The following is an 8,194-nucleotide window of genomic DNA, read 5'->3' as shown; positions in this document are numbered from 1 at the left end:
GACCCTGGGTGGTGCACCAGACCTTCTGTGACATGACCACAGCGGGCGCGTCTGGACCCTGGGTGGTGTACCAGACCTTCTGTGACATGACCACAGCGGGCCGCGGCTGGACCCTGGGTGGTGCACCAGACCTTCTGTGACATGACCACAGCGGGCCGCGTCTGGACCCTGGGTGGTGCACCAGACCTTCTGTGACATGACCACAGCGGGCCGCGTCTGGACCCTGGGTGGTGTACCAGACCTTCTGTGACATGACCACAGCGGGCGGTGGCTGGACCCTGGGTGGTGCACCAGACCTTCTGTGACATGACCACAGCGGGCCGCGTCTGGACCCTGGGTGGTGTACCAGACCTTCTGTGACATGACCACAGCGGGCCGCGTCTGGACCCTGGGTGGTGTACCAGACCTTCTGTGACATGACCACAGCGGGCCGCGTCTGGACCCTGGGTGGTGCACCAGACCTTCTGTGACATGACCACAGCGGGCGGCGGCTGGACCCTGGTGGCGAGCGTGCACGAGAACAACATGTATGGCAAGTGCACGGTGGGGGACCGCTGGTCCAGTGAGCAGGGCAGTAACCCCAACCGGGCCAGACTGAGAGGGGAACTGGGCCAACAGGGCCACCTTTGGAACAGCAGAGGGCAATTTGTTTTGTCTTGTCTAGTCTACTTTTGTCTAGTCTTGAAGGTCTGGTCTCAATCGCTTTTTCTAGATCATCTACCTTTGTCTAATCTAGATGTATTTTTCTAGATCATCTAGTTCTGTCCAGTCTAGATGTATTTTTCTAGATCATCTAGTTTTGTCTAGTCTAGATGTATTTTTCTAGATCATCTATTTTTGTCTAGTCTAGATGTATTTTTCTAAATCATCTACTTTTGTCTAGTCTAGATGTATTTTTCTAAATCATCTATTTTTGTCTAGTCTAGATATATTTTTCTAAATCATCTACTTTTGTCTGGTCTAGATGTATTTTTCTAAATCATCTACTTTTGTCTGGTCTTGAAGGTCTCGTCTCAATCGCTTTTTCCAGATCATCGAATATTGTCCAGTCTAGATGTATTTTTCCAAATCATCTACTTTTGTCTAGTCTAGATGTATTTTTCTAAATCATCTACTTTTGTCCAGTCTAGATGTATTTTTCCAAATCATCTACTTTTGTCTAGTCTAGATGTATTTTTCTAAATCATCTACTTTTGTCTGGTCTTAGGCACGAGGCAACACAGTGTGCCTTAGCCGTGGTTTATTGCCCACATATCACAACCCCCAAAGGAACACCATTGCTATTATACAATGGTTACCGACGTCATTAGAGCAGTAAAAATAATTGTTTTGTCATACCTGTGGTATATGGTCTGATATACCACGGCATCAGCCAATCAGCATTTAGGGTTCGAACCACCCAGTTTAAATATATATATATATATAAGCCTGTAGATAACAACATTACTGTCGTTAAGTTTAAACAGAAAGGGAATGTGTCTATGGAATAAATTACGTGGCTTGTTTACATTAGTATCATGTTTCTGTTCTTTATCCCCTAAAGATGAGTTTCAACCCGGCTTCATCCCGTTCAGAGCCATGAATACCGAACGAGCAGCCATGGCCATCTGCTCTGGGGTCAAACCAACTGGCTGCAACACTGAACATGTGAGTTCAAAGGAACAATCCTGGTATTTTTTAAACTAACCATTCTATGGTATTGAATAGAACACTATCCATTCTATGGTATTGAATAGAACACTATCCATTCTATGGTATTGAATAGAACACTATCCATTCTATGGTATTGAATAGAACACTATCCATTCTATGGTATTGAATAGAACACTATCCATTCTATGGTATTGAATAGAACACTATCCATTCTATGGTATTGAATAGAACACTATCCATTCTATGGTATTGAATAGAACACTATCCATTCTATGGTATTGAATAGAACACTATCCATTCCATGGTATCAAATAGAACACTATCCATTCTATGGTATGAATAGAACACTATCCATTATATGGTATTGAATAGAACACTATCCATTCTATGGTATTGAATAGAACACTATACATTCTATGGTATTGAATAGAACACTATCCATTCTATGGTATTGAATATAACACTATCCATTCTATGGTATTGAATAGAACACTATCCATTCTATGGTATTGAATAGAACACTATACATTCTATGGTATTGAATAGAACACTATACATTCTATGGTATTGAATAGAACACTATCCATTCTATGGTATTGAATATAACACTATCCATTCTATGGTATTGAATATAACACTATCCATTCTATGGTATTGAATAGAACACTATACATTCTATGGTATTGAATAGAACACTATCCATTCTATGGTATTGAATATAACACTATCCATTCTATGGTATTGAATAGAACACTATCCATTCTATGGTATTGAATAGAACACTATACATTCTATGGTATTGAATAGAACACTATCCATTCTATGGTATTGAATAGAACACTATACATTCTATGGTATTGAATAGAACACTATACATTCTATGGTATTGAATAGAACACTATCCATTCTATGGTATTGAATAGAACACTATACATTCTATGGTATTGAATAGAACACTATCCATTCTATGGTATTGAATAGAACACTATCCATTCTATGGTATTGAATAGAACACTATCCATTCTATGGTATTGAATAGAACACTATACATTCTATGGTATTGAATAGAACATAGATGTATTAAGATTTGTTGTATGAAATCCCCTGTTCGATGAGATGATGTAATGGATACAACCTCTCGTGGTTATTATGGAGGACCCATTACTTAATTGAATGTACTGTAACAAATACAATTGCATATATATACAGTTCATGTCTAGTATTACTGTATGTTAATCCCTTGTATACCTTTTGAGTTGTAATGTTGGTTGTTGGCCACTAGGTGTCGGCAGTGATACAGATAAACGTGTCCATGTTTCATGTCAAAGTGAAAGAGCTTATTTTGACTCCCTCCCAAATGCCACCCTATTCCCTCTATACTTTACTACTTTCTCAACTCCTCAGGCTTTTATCTGTTCTATCCCATAGGGCCCTGTTCAAAAGCAGTGCAATATATAGGAGATAGGGTGTCATTTGTCTAGTTGTCTATGCTTGATCGACTAATTTGTTCTAGTCTTGGTTGTCTAGTTTGGCCTAGTCTTGTCATCTAGTTTGGTCTAGTCTTGGTTGTCTAGTTTGGCCTAGTCTTGTTTGTCGAGTCTTGGTTGTCTAGTTTGGTCTAGTCTTGGTTGTCTAGTTTGGCCTACTCTTGGTCGTCTAGTTTGGTCTAGTCTTGGTTGTCTAGTTTGGTCTAGTCTTGGTTGTCTAGTTTGGCCTAGTCTTGGTCGTCTAGTCTTGGTTTTCTAGTTTGGTCTAGTCTTGGTTGTCTAGTTTGGCCTAGTCTTGGTCGTCTAGTCTTGGTTTTCTAGTTTGGTCTAGTCTTGGTTGTCTAGTTTGGTCTAGTCTTGGTTGTCTAGTTTGGCCTACTCTTGGTCGTCTAGTTTGGTCTAGTCTTGGTCGTCTAGTCTTGGTCGTCTAGTCCTGGTTGTCTAGTTTGGTCTAGTCTTGGTTGTCTAGTTTGGTCTAGTCTTGGTTGTCTAGTTTGGCCTACTCTTGGTCGTCTAGTTTGGACTAGGCTTGGTTGTCTAGTTCGCTTTTTTAGATCATCTAGTAATCTTTATTTTATTTTATAGATCCTTTTTTGTAGATCCCAGTTGACTTCTCTAGAATATAATCTCTCTCTTTAATGGTTTGGCTTTGGAGGTGACCAGTGAAGTATACCTGCTGGAGCGCGTGCTATGGGTGGGTGTTGTTATGGTGACCAATGAGCTGAGATAAGGCGGAGCTTTAACTAGTAAAGACTTATAGATGACCTGGAGCCAGTGGGTTTGGCGACAAATATGTAGCGAGGACCAGCCAACGAGAGCATACAGGTCGCAGGTATATGGGGCTTTGGTGACAAAACGGATGGCACTGTGATAGACTGCATCCAATTTGCTGAGTAGAATATTGGAGGCAATTTTGTAAATGACATGGCCTAAGTCAAGGGTTGACGGGATAGTCAGTTTTACGAGGGCATGTTTGGCAGCATGAGTGAAGGAGGCTTGGTTGCAAAATAGGAAGCAGATTCTAGATTTAACTTTGGATTGAAGATGCTGGAAGGAGAGTTTACAATCTAGCCAGCCACCTAGGCATTTGTAGTTGTTCACATATTCTAAGTCAGAACCGTCCGGAATAGTGATGCTCGGTGGGCAGGTGGGAGCAGGCAGCTATCGGTTGAAGAGCATGCATTTAGTTTTACTTGCGTTTAAGAGCAGTTGGAGGCCACAGAAGGAGAGTTGTATGGCATTGAAGCTCGTTTGGAGGTTTGTTAACACAGTGTCCAAAGAAGGGCCAGAAGTATACAGAATGGTGTCATCTGCGTAGAGGTGGATCAGAGAATCACCAGCAGCAAGAGCGACATCATTAATACAGTGGGGCAAACAAGTATTTAGTCAGCCACCAATTGTGCAAGTTCTCCCACTTAAAAAGATGAGAGAGGCCTGTAATTTTCATCATAGGTACGCTTCAACTATGACGGAAAAAATGAGAAAAAACATCCAGAAAATCACATTGTAGGATTTTTAATGAATTTATTTGGAAAATAAGTATTTGGTCAATAACAAAAGTTTATCTCAATACTTTGTTACATACCCTTTGTTGGCAATGACAGAGGTCAAACGTTTTCTGTAAGTCTTCACAAGGTTTTCACACATTGTTGCTGGTATTTTGGCCCATTCCTCCATGCAGATGATGTTTTGGGGCTGTTGCTGGGCAACACGGACTTTAAACTCCTCCATAGAATTTCTATGGAGTTGAGATCTGGAGACTGGCTCGGCCTCTCCAGGACCTTGAAATGCTTCTTACGAAGCCACTCTTTCGTTGCCCGGCGGTGTGTTTGGGATCATTGTCATGCTGAAAGACCCAGCCACGTTTCATCTTCAATGCCTTTGCTGATGGAAGGAGGTTTTCAAATCTCACGATACATGGCCCCATTCATTCTTTTCTTTACACGGATCAGTCGTCCTGGTCCCTTTGCAGAAAAACAGCCCCAAAGCATGATGTTTCCACCCCCATGCTTCACAGTAGGTATGGTGTTCTTTGGATGCAACTCAGTATTCTTTGTCCTCTAAACACGACGAGTTGAGTTTTTACCAAAAAGGTTATATTTTGGTTTTATCTGACCATATGACATTCTCCCAATGTTCTTCTGGATCATCCAAATGCTCTCTAGCACACTTCAGACTGGCCTGGACATGTACTGGCTTAAGCAGGGGGACACGTCTGGCACTGCAGGATTTGAGTCCCTGGCGGCGTAGTGTGTTACTGATGGTAGGCTTTGTTACTTTGGTCCCAGCTCTCTGCAGGTCATTCACTAGGTCCTCCCGTGTGGTTCTGGGATTTTTGCTCACGTTCTTGTGATCATTTTGACCCCACGGGGTGAGATCTTGCGTGGAGCCCCAGATCGAGGAAGATTATCAGTGGTCTTGTATGTCTTCCATTTCCTAATAATTGCTCCCACATTTGATTTCTTCAAACCAAGCTGCTTACCTATTGCAGATTCAGTCTTCCCAGCCTGGTGCAGGTCTACAATTTTGTTTCTGGTGTCCTTTGACAGCTCTTTGGTCTTAGCCATAGTGGAGTTTGGAGTGTGACTGTTTGAGGTTGTGGACAGGTGTCTTTTATACTGATAACAAGTTCAAACAGGTGCCATTAATACATTTAACGAGTGGAGGACAGAGGAGCCTCTTAAATAAGAAGTTACAGGTCTGTGAGAGCCAGACATCTTGCTTGTTTGTAGGTGACCAAATACTTATTTTCCACCACAATTTGCAAATAAATTCATTAAAAATCCTACAATGTGATTTTCTGGATTTTTTCGTTGAAGTGTACCTATGATGAAAATTACAGGCCTCTCTCATATTTTTAAGTGGGAGAACTTGCACAATTGGTGGCTGACTAAATACTTTTTTGCCCCACTGTATATACAGAGAATTGAGTCGGCTCGAGAATTTAACCCTGTGGCACCCCCATAGAGACTGCCAGAGGCCCGGACAGCAAGCCCTCCGACGTGACACACTCAACTCTATCAGAGAAGTAGTTAGCGAACCAGGAGAGGCAGTCATTAGAGAAACCAAGGCTGTTGAGTCTGCCAATGAGAATACCTCTCACGACTGTCTTGGTCTGCTTGGACCATGTTAGTTTGTTGGTGATGTGGACACCAAGGAACTTGAAGCTATTAACCTGCTCCACTGCAGCCCTGTCGATGAGAATGGGGGCGTGCTCGGTCCTCGTTTTCCTGTAGTCCACAATCACTCCTTTGTCTTGCTAGGTTTAGCATTTTTAAACCAAAAACATCAATGTACCAGATATTAGCATGCTTTAAATGTCATGCCTCAATCTGAGGCACATTATAGAGCAGAGTACTGGACATACTACAATGAGTCTTTAAAAGGCATTTTCCCCAACATTCAAGGATATGGCCTTCATGGTAAACACTGTGAATTTTTATGGTATTTTTTTACCTTTATTTTACTAGGCAAGTCAGTTAAGAACAAATTCTTATTTTCAATGACGGCCTAGGAACAGTGGGTTAACTGCCTGTTAAGGGGCAGAATGACAGATTTGTACCTTGTCAGCTCGGGGATTCGAACTTGCAACCTTTCGTTTACTAGGCTACAACCACTAGGCTACAAACACGCCCTCCTACACTGTTGGCTCAAGTGTAAATTAAAAGTCAAATGCAATGTGCTGCTCCATAACGCACTTTGGATTGAATCCCGAACCTGAGTGCAAATTAAAAAATGCAACTTTTAAAATGTTTCAAGGAGCTTTTAATGTCAATGTCAAACTTGTACACACATCATCATCATCATCATCAAACCGATCTGTAACAACAACTCTGTGTGACTGAAATGGGACCCTTTTCCCTCTATAGTGAACTACTGTTGAACAGGGCCATCTACAGTCCACTACTGTTGACCAGGGCCCTCTACAGTCCACTACTGTTGACCAGGGCCCTCTATAGTGAACTACTATTGACCAGGGCCCTCTATAGTGAACTACTTTTGACCAGGGCCCTCTACAGTCCACTACTGTTGACCAGGGCCCTCTATAGTGAACTACTATTGACCAGGGCCCTCTATAGTAAACTACTTTTGACCAGGGCCCTCTATAGTGAACAACTGTTGACCAGGGCCCTCTATAGTCCACTACTGTTGACCAGGGCCCTCTATAGTCCACTACTGTTGACCAGGGCCCTCTATAGTCAGTCCACTAATGTTGACCAGGGCCCTCTATAGTCAGTCCACTACTGTTGACCAGGGCCCTCTCTCGTCAGTCCACTACTGTTGACCAGGGCCCTCTCTCGTCAGTCCACTACTGTTGACCAGGGCCCTCTATAGTCCACTACTGTTGACCAGGGCCCTCTCTAGTCCACTACTGTTGACCAGGGCCCTCTATAGTCCACTACTGTTGACCAGGGCACTCTATAGTCCACTACTGTTGACCAGGGCACTCTATAGTCCACTACTGTTGACCAGGGCACTCTATAGTCCACTACTGTTGACCAGGGCCCTCTATAGTCAGTCCACTACTGTTGACCAGGGCCCTCTATAGTCAGTCCACTACTGTTGACCAGGGCCCTCTATAGTCCACTACTGTTGACCAGGGCCCTCTATAGTCAGTCCACTACTGTTGACCAGGGCCCTCTATAGTCAGTCCACTACTGTTGACCAGGGCCCTCTATAGTCCACTACTGTTGACCAGGGCCCTCTATTATCCACTATATAAGGAATAGCGTACCATTTCGGGAAGCACATCTCGTCCTCGTAATCATTAGAAAATGCATTAAGTTGAATAATTAATGAATCCCAGTTAATAATAGAGCAGCAACAGATAAATAAAAAAAAGAGAAAATCAAGAGGAAAAAAAATGTTTTTAGTTTTTTAGTTTTTTTTAATGCAAAATTGAAACAGGTAAAACATGCCTTTTTGTCTGTTATTAACATTGTTCTCTGTTCTGCGTATTCTACGGGTTCCTCGGTTCTACTGGGTAGTTCTTACAGTTCTATAGATGGCTATTAGGTAATCGACCAATCAGGATTTCAAAAGGCACCCTATTC

At 42.4% G+C, this 8,194-nt stretch overlaps 1 pseudogene; it reads left to right on the top strand.

The window, feature by feature from the left end:
• The first annotated feature begins 306 nt into the window (after positions 1-306).
• LOC135530642 (intelectin-like) lies at positions 307-6,146 on the top strand (annotated as a pseudogene).
• The last annotated feature ends 2,048 nt before the right edge of the window (positions 6,147-8,194 follow it).

The sequence above is a fragment of the Oncorhynchus masou genome, unplaced genomic scaffold (genome assembly GCF_036934945.1).
Source record: "Oncorhynchus masou masou isolate Uvic2021 unplaced genomic scaffold, UVic_Omas_1.1 unplaced_scaffold_1405, whole genome shotgun sequence".
Lineage (NCBI taxonomy): Eukaryota > Metazoa > Chordata > Actinopteri > Salmoniformes > Salmonidae > Oncorhynchus > Oncorhynchus masou.
Note: the sequence above shows the minus strand (reverse complement) of the source record. Positions and strands in the feature narration are given on the sequence as shown.